Below are 15,108 nucleotides of genomic sequence, written 5' to 3'. Positions count from 1 at the left end.
AGATAGAGATTCATACATGAAGATACACATAATAGAGAGTGATCCTGATACCAATTCCACTCTCTAAACCACGGACTCCATCCCTCTCTCCAGTAACTATCTGAAGCTGAACCAACTTCACAACATGGTTGCCACCTTTGAGCCCAAACTGAGCTTCCGGCCATGTATCTCTGGGCTTGACCATCCTGCTCTCTGAAATCTCCTCCAGTCACACAACTCTGCGAGAAATCTGTGCTCATCTCATTGCAGCACCATGAGCGTTCCACATTTCAATCACACTAGCACTGCTGGCTGTTGTTTCAGTTCCCTCGGCTTCAGGAATTTCCTCCTTAAATCTCTCCATTTCGTAACCTCATTGAAAATCATGAAAATCTTCTTTGACCAAGCTTTCGGTCACCTGCTCTAATATCCCGTCATGTGGCTCAGTGTCAAATGATGCTTTCTGCCATTTCTGTGAAATGTCTTTGAAAATGTTAAACGTATATAAATACAAATCATTGACACTGAATTGGGCATTTTTGGCATTGCTGCATCATGGCTGGGTGTAAATCCTGTAACTCCTTATCTGACAACATTGTTCGAGTCCTTTCACAACACGGACTGCAGTGGTTGAAGAAAGCAAAACATCATTGAATTTCGGCGGGAGCGGTGCGCAGGGGCCTTCTGGGAGGTGAGTAGTTACTTTAAAAACCCTTACCTTTGCAGGAGCAGCCCTTTGAATTTCGGCGGCAGCGGTGCGCAGGGGCCTTCTGGGAGGTGAGTAGTTACTTTAAAAACCCTTACCTTTGCAGGAGCAACCCTTTGGATTTCGGCGGGAGCGGTGCGCAGGGGCCTTCTGGGAGGTGAGTAGTTACTTTAAAAACCCTTACCTCTGCAGGAGCAACCCTTTGAATTTCGGCGGGAGCGGTGCGCAGGGGCCTTCTGGGAGGTGAGTAGTTACTTTAAAAACCCTTACCTGGTCCGTGTCTGTTCTTCTTCTCTGTTTTTTTTTTTTTATATCAGGCGGAAACCGGAAGTTCGACCCGCGGACTTCTGGGAAGGCCCCCCCCCCCAACCAATAAATTCTGGTGGAGAGGAAACCCGAGACACTACACGTGTAGTGTCTCCCACCCGCCCTCCTCCTCTAACCTAATAATAAAACCCATTGGTGTGAGGTAAGTACCATATTTTATTATTAACACTAAGAAGGTAAGTAAGTGATTTTTACTCATTTTTACTTTTATACCTTTTTCAATTGTGTGTGTCGGGGGGAAACTGAAGTGACATCACAGGAAAGCTGTGGCCTGAGTGGCTGATTGGGATTCTACACGAAATTAAAAAAAATTGAGCATTGGTAACTAATTAAACATAATTACTTAATTATAATTTAGAGGGATATCTAAGCCAGAGATCGGAGAGTACTATATTTAGCTTTCGCATTTCTAGTAGAAATCTAGTGCTAGGAAACAGATAGTTAATAGTAACTTTGAAATTAAAAAAAATATATTTTAAAATTTTTCTTTTAATTTTAATTAATTGACGCAATGTCAGTTAGATGTGGCAGGTCCGGGACGCTTCCAGCGTCCCGGATGGCTTCATCTGCAGAAAGTGCACCCAACTGGAGCTCCTCACAGACCGCATGGTTCGGTTGGAGCAGCAATTGGATGCACTTAGGAGCATGCAGGTGGCGGAAAGCGTCATAGATCGCAGTTATATAAATGTGGTCACACCCAAGGTGCAGGCAGAGAAATGGGTGACCACCAGAAAGGGCAGGCAGTCAGTGCAGGAATCCCCTGTGGTTGTCCCCCTCTCGAACAGGTATACCCCTTTGGATACTGTCGGGGGGGATAGCCTATCAGGGGAAAACAGCAGCAGCCAGAGCAGTGGCACCACGGCTGGCTCTGATGTTCAGAAGGGAGGGTCAAAGCGCAGAAGAGTAATAGTAATAGGGGACTCTATAGTCAGGGGCACAGATAGGCGCTTCTGTGGACGTGAAAGAGACTCCAGGATGGTATGTTGCCTCCCTGGTGCCAGGGTCCAGGATGTGTCCGAACGGGTAAGAGGGCATCCTGAAGGGGGAGGGCAAACAGGCAGAGGTCGTTGTACATATTTGTACTAACGACATAGGCAGGAAGGGGCATGAGGTCCTGCAGCAGGAGTTCAGGGAGCTAGGCAGAAAGTTAAAAGACAGGGCCTCGAGGGTTGTAATCTCGGGATTACTCCCTGTGCCACGTGCCAGTGAGGCTAGAAATAGTAAGATAGAGCAGCTAAACACGTGGCTAAACAGCTGATGTAGGAGGGAGGGTTTCCATTATCTGGACCACTGGGAGCTCTTCCGGGGCAGGTGTGACCTGTATAAGAAGGACAGGTTGCATCTAAACCGGAGAGGCATAAATATCCTGGCCGCGAGGTTTGCTAGCGTCACACGGGAGGGTTTAAACTAGTATGGCAGGGGGGTGGGCACGGGAGCAATAGGTCAGAAGGTGAGAGCATTGAGGGAGAACTAGGGAATAGGGACAGTGTGGCTCTGAGGCAGAGCAGACAGGGAGAAGTTGCTGAACACAGCGGGTCTGGTGGCCTGAAGTGCATATGTTTTAATGCAAGGAGCATTACGGGTAAGGCAGATGAACTTAGAGCTTGGATTAGTACTTGGAACTATGATGTTGTTGCCATTACAGAGACCTGGTTGAGGGAAGGGCAGGATTGGCAGCTAAACGTTCCAGGATTTAGATGTTTCAGGCAGGATAGAGGGGGATGTAAAAGGGGAGGCGGAGTTGCGCTACTTGTTCGGGAGAATATCACAGCTGTACTGCGAGAGGACACCTCAGTGGGCAGTGAGGCTATATGGGTAGAGATCAGGAATAAGAAGGGTGCAGTCACAATGTTGGGGGTATACTACAGGCCTCCCAACAGCCAGCGGGAGATAGAGGAGCAGATAGGTAGACAGATTTTGGAAAAGAGTAAAAACAACAGGGTTGTGGTGATGGGAGACTTCAACTTCCCCAATATTGACTGGGACTCACTTAGTGCCAGGGGCTTAGACGGGGCGGAGTTGTAAGGAGCATCCAGGAGGGCTTCTTAAAACAATATGTAGACAGTCCAACTAGGGAAGGGGCGGTACTGGACCTGGTATTGGGGAATGAGCCCGGCCAGGTGGTAGATGTTTCAGTAGGGGAGCATTTCGGTAACAGTGACCACAATTCAGTAAGTTTTAAAGTACTGGTGGACAAGGATAAGAGTGGTCCTAGGATGAATGTGCTAAATTGGGGGAAGGCTAATTATAACAATATTAGGCGGGAACTGAAGAACATAGATTGGGGGCGGATGTTTGAGGGCAAATCAACATCTGACATGTGGGAGGCTTTCAAGTGGCAGTTGAAAGGAATACAGGACCGGCATGTTCCTGTGAGGAAGAAGGATAAATACGGCAATTTCCGGGGACCTTGGATGACGAGTGATATTGTAGGCCTCGTCAAAAAGAAAAAGGAGGCATTTGTCAGGGCTAAAAGGCTGGGAACAGACGAAGCCTGCATGGAATATAAGGAAAGTAGGAAGGAACTTAAGCAAGGAGTCAGGAGGGCTAGAAGGGGTCACAAAACGTCATTGGCAAATAGGGTTAAGGAAAATCCCAAGGCTTTTTACATGTACATAAAAAGCAAGAGGGTAGCCAGGGAAAGGGTTGGCCCACTGAAGGATAGGCAAGGGAATCTATGTGTGGAGCCAGAGGAAATGGGCGAGGTACTAAATGAATACTTTGCATCAGTATTCACCAAAGAGAAGGAATTGGTAGATGTTGAGTCTGGAGAAGGGGGTGTAGATAGCCTGGGTCACATTGTGATCCAAAAAGACGAGGTGCTGGGTGTCTTAAAAAATATTAAGGTAGATAAGTCCCCAGGGCCTGATGGGATCTACCCCAGAATACTGAAGGAGGCTGGAGAGGAAATTGCTGAGGCCTTGACAGAAATCTTTGGATCCTCGCTGTCTTCAGGGGATGTCCCGGAGGACTGGAGAATAGCCAATGTTGTTCCTCTGTTTAAGAAGGGGAGCAAGGATAATCCCGGGAACTACAGGCCGGTGAGCCTTACTTCAGTGGTAGGGAAATTACTGGAGAGAATTCTTCGAGACAGGATCTACTCCCATTCTGAAGCAAATGGATGTATTAGTGAGAGGCAGCACGGTTTTGTGAAGGGGAGGTCGTGTCTCACTAACTTGATAGAGTTTTCGAGGAGGTCACTAAGATGATTGATGCAGGTAGGGCAGTGGATGTTGTCTATATGGACTTCAGTAAGGCCTTTGACAAGGTCCCTCATGGTAGACTAGTACAAAAGGTGAAGTCACACGGGATCAGGGGTGAGCTGGCAAGGTGGATACAGAACTGGCTAGGCCATCGAAGGCAGGGAGTAGCAATGGAAGGATGCTTTTCTCATTGGAGGGCTGTGACCAGTGGTGTTCCGCAGGGATCAGTGCTGGGACCTTTGCTCTTTGTAGTATATATAAATGATTTGGAGGAAAATGTAACTGGTCTGATTAGTAAGTTTGCAGACGACACAAAGGTTGGTGGAATTGCGGATAGCGATGAGGACTGTCGGAGGATACAGCAGGATTTAGATTGTTTGGAGACTTGGGCAGAGAGATGGCAGATGGAGTTTAATCCGGACAAATGTGAGGTAATGCATTTTGGAAGGTCTAATGCAGGTAGGGAATATACAGTGAATGGTAGAAAACTCAAGAGTATTGAAAGTCAAAGAGATCTAGGAGTACAGGTCCACAGGTCATTGAAAGGGGCAACACAGGTGGAGAAGGTAGTCAAGAAGGCATACGGAATGCTTGCCTTCATTGGCCGGGGCATTGAGTATAAGAATTGGCAAGTCATGTTGCAGCTGTATAGAACCTTAGTTAGGCCACACTTGGAGTATATTGTTCAATTCTGGTCGCCACACTACCAGAAGGATGTGGAGGCTTTAGAGAGGGTGCAGAAGAGATTTACCAGAATGTTGCCTGGTATGGAGGGCATTAGCTATGAGGAGCGGTTGAATAAACTCGATTTGTTCTCAATGGAACGAAGGAGGTTGAGGGGAGACCTGATAGAGGTATACAAAATTATGAGGGGCATAGACAGAGTGGATAGTCAGAGGCTTTTCCCCAGGGTAGAGGGGTCAATTACTCGGGGGCATAGGTTTAAGGTAAGAGGGGCAAGGTTCAGAGTAGATGTCCGAGGCAAGTTTTTTACGCAGAGGGTAGTGGGTGCCTGGAACTCGCTACCGGAGGAGGTGGTGGAAGCAGGGACGATAGTGACATTTAAGGGGCATCTTGACAAATACATGAATAGGATGGGAATAGAAGGATACGGACCCAGGAAGTGTAGAAGATTGTAGTTTAGTCGGGCAGCATGGTCGGCATGGGCTTGGAGGGCCGAAGGGCCTGTTCCTGTGCTGTACATTTCTTTGTTCTTTGTTCATCTTCTCCACAGATAACTGGGGATTGGCCTAAATGTCAGTTTAGCAACCCAATCTCCCTTGGAACCTACCTCCCTTGACAATTTCAAATCTGAAATCATTGCTCCAAACTGGGGTATTAAGTCCTCAGGGTTAAACCCAGAAGCTTCTCCTCCATCTCCACTCCAGCCAAACTGAAACAGCAAAACAAAGGGAATTGGACAATACCCTGGAAAGCAAACACGCTGCAGGGATATGAAGAAAGAACAGGGGAGTGGGAGGGGCTGATTAGTTCTTGCAAAGAGCATGGGCATGATGGGCTGAATGGCCTTCACCTGTACCGTAATAATTCAATGACTCTGTGGGAAAAGGAGCTCTGCTGGAGGCCAGAGACCAACATTAACAAGCAATATCCACCCACACTGCAGTAAAATACCAAACATGGTTAAAGCAAACCCACTGTTAGAGACAGAAGAAGTTAAACAATGGCAGACTGGTGTTCAGGGAGGGAAGATGTGAAACATCAGCGGGCGAACATGGATTCAGATCCACAATTAAGGAGCCAAACCTTCCGTAGAGCCCTGGAACCAGAGCACAGACAACTAAGCACAACATTGAAAACTCTAAATTATAAATAATAATATAATAATTTTAATATAATAATCGCTTATTGTCACAAGTAGGCTTCAATGAAGTTACTGTGAAAAGCCCCGAGTCGCCACATTCCGGCGCCTGTTCGGGGAGGCTGGTACGGGAATTGAACCCGCGCTGCTGGCATTGTTCTGCATTGTAAGCCAGCTATTTCGCCCACTGTGCTAAACTAGATGAATGCGCAATAATACTCACCTCTGGAACAATTCACTGTTTTCAAATTTAAAACCTCCTGCTGGACCCTGCAGCTGGAAAGATATCAGAAGCACTGGAATCAGAGAAAATCGCAGTCTTCAAAGCTCCTAACTGTAAAAACAGATTACAAGATTCATGTGTCATTTGTGGTTAGAAATTAAGAGATAAACATTTTTTCTTGACTTCAGATTGTGTGTAAATCCTCACCTTCTAACTCCCTGCAAAATAATTTCCCAAAATCCATCAGTCAATCCAGTATATAAATTCATAACATTCCCTTCTCCTGTTCCTGGCATTGGATTATGTAAAATGCGACCTGCTTAGGAAGCAGGTCGGGCAAGATTTGAATCCTCGCATGAAGGGATTTGTTTTAGAATAATAAATCTTTATTGTCACAAGTAGGCTTACATTAACACTGCAATGAAGCCCCCAGTCAAAGAACAAAGAAAAGTACAGCACAGGAACAGGCCCTTCGGCCCTTCAAGCCTGTGCCGACAATGCTGCCCGTCTAAACTAAAATCTTGTACACTTCCGGGGTCCATATTCCTCTATTCCCATCATATTCATGTATTTGTCAAGATGCCCCTTAAACGCCACTATTGTCCCAGCTTCCACCACCTCCTCCGGCAGCCAGTTCTAGGCACCAACTACCCTCTGTGTAAAAAAATTTACCTCGTACCTCTCCTCTAAACCTTGCCCCTCGCACCTTAAACCTATGCCCTCTAGTAATTAACCCCTCTACCCTGGGGAAAAAGTCTCTGACTATCCACTCTGTCTATGCCCCACATAATTTTGTAGACCTCAATCAGATCGCCACACTCCGGTGCCTGTTCGGGTACACGGAGGGAGAATTCAGAATGTCCAATTCACCTAACAAGCAGGTCTTTCAGGACTTGTGGGAGGAAACTGAAGCACCCGGAGGAAACCCACACAGACACGGTGAGAACGTGCAGACTCCACACAGACTTTGACCCAAGCCGGGAATCGAACCTGGGACCCTGGCGCTGTGAAGCCACAGTGATAACCATTGTGCTACCATGCTGCCTACAGTGAGGAAAAGTTTGGCAGGTTACACAAATACTCACTGCCATTTAGATAAATGAGACGTTATCTTACTGAAGTATATATAAGATTCTGAGGGAGGTTGACAGGGTAAGTCCTGAAAGGATGTTTCCTCTCGATAGGGAATCTAGAACTGCAGGTACAGTTTAGACATCAAAGTCTAAGATAGAGATGAGGAGAAATTGCTTCTTTCAGAGGACCAGTAGCCGGTGGTATTCTCTCCCCCAGTGAGCAGAGTATATTCAATGTTGTGTCATACACCATTTACCCACAAGGGAGTCAAGGGTTAGGAAGGATGGGTGCCAGGGGAAAATGGAGCTAAGACAATGATCTGGTGAACCATGAGTTTACTGAATGGCAGAGCAGCCTTGATTGTCCGAATGGCCTCTTTCTGCTCCTAATTCTTACGTTCTAATTCTTGTTATTCGGATTGCCACACACACGCCTTCCAGAACCTCCCTCCTCCAAAGATGGCGCCCTTTAACCTGTACCTTTCCCAAATGAGACAAACATTTTCTCTCCTGGTCACTGGAACCCTGAAGCTCTGCCAGTCCAAAGATGTGCAGTTTAAGTGGATTGGAAAACGCTAAATGTCCCCTTAGCGTCCAAATGATTAAGTGGGGTTATGGGTATAGGGTGGGGCGTGGGCAAGTTGTTCTTTCCACGGGTGGGTGCAGACTCGATGGGCCGAATGGCTCCTTCTGCACTGTCGGGATTCTGATTCCATTGTTAGCAAGATGGCCGCGCATGCGCTCTGCTCCCCGCTAAACCAAGATGGCGGCCCCGGAACTGGGCCTGATCCAGGATAAAAGCCCCACAGATGCAAGCGCGCGACCTGCAGAATCTTATTCCGGCCCTGGGACCTGCACCCGGTATTTATGAAACCTCCGCTCCCTCCCCAGCCCCGCAGCCCGGCTCCATTCCTCCCTCTGCCCCACCTACTCACACAGTCAAAATAAACCCTCCCGCATTCGCACGGCTCGCAGAAAAGTGACGCTGCGCATGTCCCACGTACAGCAGTGCGCCTGCGCACTGGCTCCTGTTGAGTGACTGGGGCACATTCAGAGCCGCGAGGAATGTTGGGTAATAGCCGCACCATTGATAGCTCAAACATTTAATACAAATAACTTTGTTACCAATTGAAAGAAATTAATTTAAAAATCTCACAAATTGTGAATTGGTGATCTGCTATGTTCCATATGGTGTTAAGTTTCCCTTTAGTGTCGAAAAGGTTACGTGGTATTACGGGGATAGGATGGAGGTGTGAGCTTTAGTCGGGTGATCTTTCCAGCGGCCGGTGCAGACTCCCTAGGGATGAATGGTCTCCATCTGAACTGTAAATTCTACGATTTAAATTGTATGATTTCTGAAAGTTCTCCTCTGGGTCCAAGCAGAGGTTTTAAGACTTCTTTGCGTTTCCCTCTCTCTCTCCTCCACTGATGGTGCTGACTCTGGCTGGGTTCAATCGCAGTCATTGATTCCTCTCTCTATGATACTGAATATTCATTGTGTTGTGGAATGATACAGTACAGATGGAAACTATTTGGCCGATCATGTCTGTTCTCAATCTTTGAAAGGTCATCAGAACAGGAGTAGGCCATTCAGCCCCTCAAGCCTGTCCCACCATTTAATGAGATCGTGGTTGATCTGTGGCCTAATTCTATATGTCTTTTGTCCATACCCCTGAATACCTTTGCTTAACAAAAATCCATCTATCTCAGATTTAAAATTAACAACTGTTCTGGCTTCAACTGCTGTTTGTGGGAGAGAGTTCCACACAGACAGTGACCCAAGCCCGGGAAATGAACCGGGGACCCTGGAGCTGTGAAGCAACAGTACTACCCACTGTGCTACCATGAACCTTTCAGTGAAGAGATGTTTGCAAACACCGCTCCTGAACTGTCTAGCCCGAATTTCTAGACTATGCCCCCTAGTTTACGAATTGCCGAGCAGTAAAGTTAGTTTATTTTTATCTACTGTCTTTCCATGTTAATATCTTAAATACTTTGCATCAGTATTCACCAAAGAGAAGTAATTGGTGGATGTTGAGTCTGGAGAAGGGTGTGTAGATAGCATGGGTCACATTGAGATCCAAAAAGACGAGGTGTTGGGCGTCTTGAAAAATATTAAGGTAGATAAGTCCCCAGGGCCTGATGGGATCTACCCCAGAAATTTGAAGGAGCCTGGAGAGGAAATTACTGAGGCCTTGACAAAAATCTTTGGATCATCACTGTCTTCAGGTGATGATCCGGAGGACTGGAGAATAGCCAATGTTGTTCCTCTGTTTAAGAAGGGTAGCAAGGATAATCCAGGGAACTACAGGCCGTGAGCCTTACGTCAGTGGTAGGGAAATTACCGGAGAGAATTCGTCGTGACAGGATCTACTCCCATTTGGAAGCAAATGGATTTATTAGTGAGAGGCAGCATGGTTTTGTGAAGGGGAAGTCGTGTCTCACTAACGTGATAGAGTTTTTTGAAGAGGTCACAAAGATGATTGATGCAGGTAGGGTAGTGGATGTTGTCTATATGGACTTCAGTAAGGCCTTTGACAAGGTTCCTCATGATAGACTGGTAGTAAAGGTGAAGTCACACGGGACCAGGGGTGAGCTGGCAAGGTGGATACAGAACTGGCTAGGCCATAGAAGGCAGAGAGTAACAATGGAAGGGTGCTTTTCTAATTGGAGGGCTGTGACTAGTGGTGTTCTTCAGGGATCAGTGCTGGGACCTTTGCTGTTCGTGGTATATATAAATGATTTGGAGGAAAATGTAACTGGTCTGATTTGTAAGTTTGCAGATGACACAAAGGTTGGTGGAATTGCCGATAGCGATGAGGACTGTCAGAGAATACAGCAGGATTTAGATTGTTTGGAGACTTGGGCGGAGAGATGGTAGATGGAGTTTAATCCAGACAAATGTGAGGTAATGCAATTGGAAGGTCTAATGAAGGTAAGGAATATACAGTGAATGGTAGAACCCTGAAGAGTATTGAAAGTCAGAGAGATATAGGTGTACAGGTCCACAGGTCACTGAAAGGGGCAACACAGGAGGAGAAGGTAGTCAAGAAGGCATACGGCATGCTTGCCTTCATTGGCTGGGGCATTGAGTATAAAAGTTGGCAAATCATGTTGCAGCTGTATAGAACCTTAGTTAGGCCACACTTGGAGCATAATGTTCAATTCTGGTCGCCGCACTACCAGAAGGATGTGGAGGCTTTAAGTGGGTGCAGAAGAGATTTACCAGGATGTTGCCTGGTATGGAGGGCATCGGCTATGAGGAGCGGTTGAATAAACTCGGTTTGTTCTTACTGGAACGATGGAGGTTGAGGGGCGACCTGATCGAGGTCTACAAAATTATGAGGGGCATAGACAGAGTGGATAGTCAGAGGTTTTTCCCCCAGAGTAGAGGGGTCAATTACTAGGGGGCAGAGGTTTAAAGTGCAAGGGGCAAGGTTTAGAGGAGAGGTACGAGGCAAATTCTTTGCACAGAGGGTAGGGGGTGCCTGGAACTCACTGCCGGAGGAGGTGGTGGAAGCAGGGATGACAGTAACATTCAAGGGGCATTTTGACAAATACATGAATAGGATGGGAATAGAGGGATATGGATCCAGGAAGTGTAGAAGATTTTAGCTTAGCCAGGCATCATAGTCGGCATGGGCTTGGAGGGCCGAAGGGCCTGTTCCTGTGCTGTACTTTTCTTTGTTCTTTAATACTTCGATTAGATCACCCCTTAACTTTCTCAATTCATGAAAAATATGCCTAATTTGTGTAATATCTCCTGTAGCTTAAACCCTGTAGTCCAGGTATCATTATTGTAAACCTATGTTGCACTACCTTCAACGCTAATATATCCTTCCTAAGGTGTGGTGCCCAAAAATGCTCACAGTATTCCAAGTGGGGTCTAAACAGGGTTTTGTATAGTTGCATCATAAGTTCAGTGTCTTTGTACTCCAATCCTCTCGATATAAAGGCTGGCATTCCATTAGCCTTTTTGATCATTTTCTACACTTGTTCCTGGCATTTTAAGGATCTGTGCTCCTTAACCCCAAGTCGATTTGAATATCCGCTGTATGTAACCTCTTTCCATTTAGAAAGTACTCTGCTCTATCCTTTTTTCGTCCAAAATGGATAACCTGAAACTTGTTTACAATAAATTCAATCTGCCACACTTTTGGACATTCACCAAGTCTGTCAATATCTTCTTGCAATTTTATGCATTCATCTGGACTGTCTACAATGTCACCTAACTTTGTATCATCAGCAAATTTGGATATATGTCTTTCTATGCCATCATTGAAGTCATTAATGAATAGTGTGAATAATTGTGGCCCCAACACAGATCCCTGTGGTACACCACTAGTCACATCCTACCAATTAGAATACTTACCAATGATCCCCACTCTCATTTGCCTGCCAGTCAAACAATTTCCTAACCATGTCAATAATTTGCCCTCAACCTCATGGGCTTCCACTTTAGTTGACTAGTCCCTTATCTGAGACTTTGTCAAATGTGTTCTGGAAGTTCATATAACTAACACCTATAGACATCCTACTGTCCAATACCTTTGTCACACCTTCAAACAATTCAATAAGATTTTTCAAAATTAATTTACGGGATGTGGCTGGCGCTGGTTAGGCCAGCATTTATTGCCCATCCCTCATTGCCTTTCAGAAGGTGGTGGTTAGCTGCCTTCTTGAGCTGCTGCAGTACCTGAGGTGTAGGTACACCCACAGTGCTGTTAGAGAGGAGTTCCAGGATTTCAGCCCAGCGACTGTGAAGGAACGGCTTTATATTTCCATGTCGGGGTGGCAAGTGACTTGGAGGGGAACCTCCAGGTGGTGGGATTCCCAGGTATCTGCTGCTCTTGTCCTTCTGGATGGTAGTGGTTGTGGGTTTTTAAGGATCGGTGCTCCTTAACCCCAAGTCGATTTGAATATCCGCTGTATGTAACCTCTTTCCATTTAGAAAGTACTCTGCTCTATCCTTTTTTCGTCCAAAATGGATAACCTGAAACTTGTTTACAATAAGTTCAATCTGCCACACTTTTGTACATTCACCAAGTCTGTCAATATCTTCTTGCAATTTTATGCATTCATCTGGACTGTATGTATGTATGGAAGGTGTTGCGGAAGGAACCTTGGCAAGTTATTGCAGTGCATCTTGTAGATGGTACACACAGCTGCCACTGTTCATCGGCGGTGGAGGGATTGAATGCTGGTGGAAGGGGAAGCAATCAAGTGGGTTATTTTGTCCTGGATGCTGTTGAGGTTTTTTAGTGTTGTTGGAGCTTCACTCATCCAGGCAAGTGGAGAATATTTCATTGCACTCCTGACTTGTGCCTTGTAGATGGTGGGCAGGCTTTGAGGGGTGGGGTGGGGGGGGTTGGGGGGGGGGCGGGGTGGCAGGAGGTGAGTTACTTCGTAGGATTCCTAGACTTTGACCTGCTCTGGTAGCCACAGTATTAATATGGCTAGTCCAGTTCAGTTTTTGATCAATAGTAACCCCCATGTTGTTGATTTTGATGGTAATGCCATTGAATATCAAGGGGTGTTGGATAGATCCTCTCTTGTACGAGATGGTCATTGCCTGGCACTTGTGTGATGTGAATGTCACTTGCCACTTGTCAGCCCAAGCCTCGATATTGCCCAGGTCTTGCTGCATGTGAACATGGACTGCTTCATTATCTGAGAAATCACAAATGGTGCTGAACATTGTGCAGTCATCTGCGGGCATCCCACATCTGACCTAATGATGGAAGGGAGGTAAGTGATGAAGCAGCTGAAGATGGTTGGGCCGGGGACACCACCCTGAGGAACTCCTGTAGTGAAGCCCTCAAGCAGAGATGATTGACCTCCAACCACCATAACCATCTTACGTTGTACCGGGTATGACTCCAACCAGCGGCGAGTATTCCCCCGATTTCAATTCATTCCAGTTCTGCTCAGGCTCCTTGCTGTCAAGGGCAGTCACTCTCACTTCATCTCTGGCATTCAGCTCTTCTGTCGTGTTTGACCCGAGGCTGTAATGAGGTCAGGAGCCTACTTTTCTTGATGGAACCCAAACTGAGTGTTTGTGTGCAGGCGTGACTTTCCCTTCATGAATCCATGCTGGCTCTCCCTGATTGACCAAAGTTTTTCGAGCTGTTCAGCTACCCATTCCTGACTATAGACTCCAGCAATTTCCCTACCAGATGCTCGGCTAACCCGTCTGTAATTCCCTGGTTTCCCCTTCACCCTTCTTAAAAGTGGAGTGACATGTGCAATTTTCCAATCCAGAGGGACTATTCGTGAATCGAGGGAACACTGGAAGATTATAGTTCGGGCATCTTCAATGTGTTCCTCTACCTCCTTTAACACCCTCGGATGGAACCCGTCAGGTCCTGGGGATTTGTCACTCTTTAGTGCCATTAATTGCCTAGTTACCGATGCTATACTTATGTTGATGATGTCCCTGCCCTCTAGCGACTAGTTATTTTTATGGGACTTCTGGAAAAGTATCCTCCTTTTCAACTGTAAACACAGACAAACTAATTGTTCAACATGTCTGCCATTTCCCCATTATCACTGACAATATCTCCATTTTTAGCTTTTAGTGGGACATTACTCCTGTCCACCCGCTTTTCCTTCATATAACTATAAAAACTTTTATTTTTGATTTTGATGTGCCTTACAAGTTCCCTTTCATAATCCCATTTAGCTCATAGCCGCTGATTTGTGACCCTTTGCTGGTCATTGTATCTCTGCCATTTGTCCGGATCTATGCATGTTTTGCATTTTTGTAAGCGCTCACTTTTAGTTTTTTGTTGTCTCAAACTTCTTCAGTTGTCCATGGCTGTTTTTTTGTGTGAAATGGAGCCTTTTCCTCTGAGGGGTATACACTTGCTCTGTATCTCATTCAATGTTTCTTTAAATTTCTCCACAGATCTTCAGTTGTTTGACCCGTTAACAGATGTTCCCAGTTTACCGTGGACGCTCTCTGTCTCATTCCATTAAAATCAGCCGTACCCAAGTCTAAAATTCTAGTATCTGAATCGTGTTTTTCACTTTGAAACCCGACATTGTATTCAGTCATGTTGTGATCACTCTTTGATAATTGTTGCTGCACAGTTAATCTACTAATTAAATTTGAGTCATTACTCAGAACTAAATCTAATATTGCCTGTCTCCTTGTTATATCTGGAACATATTGCTGCAGGAAACTATCCCAGACATATTCCAGAGATTTACTACCTTCCTGACAGCTCCTTGTCTGCCTCTCCCAATCTATGTGTAAGTTAAAATCCCCCATTAATATTATTCTGCCTTTGTTACACACATGCCTAATTTCTGCATTTATACAATCTAACACCTCAGAACTGGCACCAGGGTGTCGATGCATAACACCCATTACAGATTTAGATCTTTTTCTGTTCCTCAGTTCCACCGATATGCTCTCCCCTGGATTCTTTCCCTCCATTTATCCTCCCTCACCATAGAGGTGACAATCAGTAAGGCTACTCCACCCTCTTGGCCAACTTTCCTGTCCCTCCTGTAAACTTTATAACCAGGTATATTTAGTTCCCAGTCCCGACCATCCTGCAGCCATGTCTCTGTAATAGCTACTGCATCATAATCTTTAATTTAAATTTGCACTTGCAGCTTATCATAGAATTTACAGTGCAGAAGGAGGCCATTCAGCCCATCGAGTCTGCACCTTCTCTTTGAAAGAGCAGCCTACCCAAGACCACACCTCCACCCTATCCCCATAACCCAGTAACCCCACCCAACACTAAGAGCAATTTTAGACATTA

General features: G+C 45.9%; 2 protein-coding genes across 2 annotated transcripts in view; one reads left to right on the top strand and one right to left on the bottom strand.

Moving 5' to 3' along the window:
• LOC140417826 (uncharacterized) overlaps positions 1-8,217 on the bottom strand; it is a 42,931-nt gene extending 34,714 nt beyond the window's left edge. Inside the window, exons 1-2 of the mRNA XM_072501277.1 lie at positions 6,468-8,217; positions 6,261-6,371 (exon numbers count right to left, since the gene is read on the bottom strand). The gene's annotated coding sequence lies outside the window, so the exon portion shown is untranslated. The remainder of the gene's footprint in view (positions 1-6,260; positions 6,372-6,467) is intronic.
• LOC140419270 (uncharacterized) overlaps positions 1-15,108 on the top strand; it is a 229,738-nt gene that overhangs the window by 184,384 nt on the left and 30,246 nt on the right. The gene's annotated exons all lie outside the window — the stretch shown is intronic.

This window comes from Scyliorhinus torazame, chromosome 5, assembly GCF_047496885.1.
Source record: "Scyliorhinus torazame isolate Kashiwa2021f chromosome 5, sScyTor2.1, whole genome shotgun sequence".
Classification (NCBI taxonomy): Eukaryota; Metazoa; Chordata; class Chondrichthyes; order Carcharhiniformes; family Scyliorhinidae; genus Scyliorhinus; species Scyliorhinus torazame.
The sequence above is the reverse complement of the archived record's forward strand: the minus strand, read 5'-3'. Positions and strand labels throughout refer to the sequence as shown.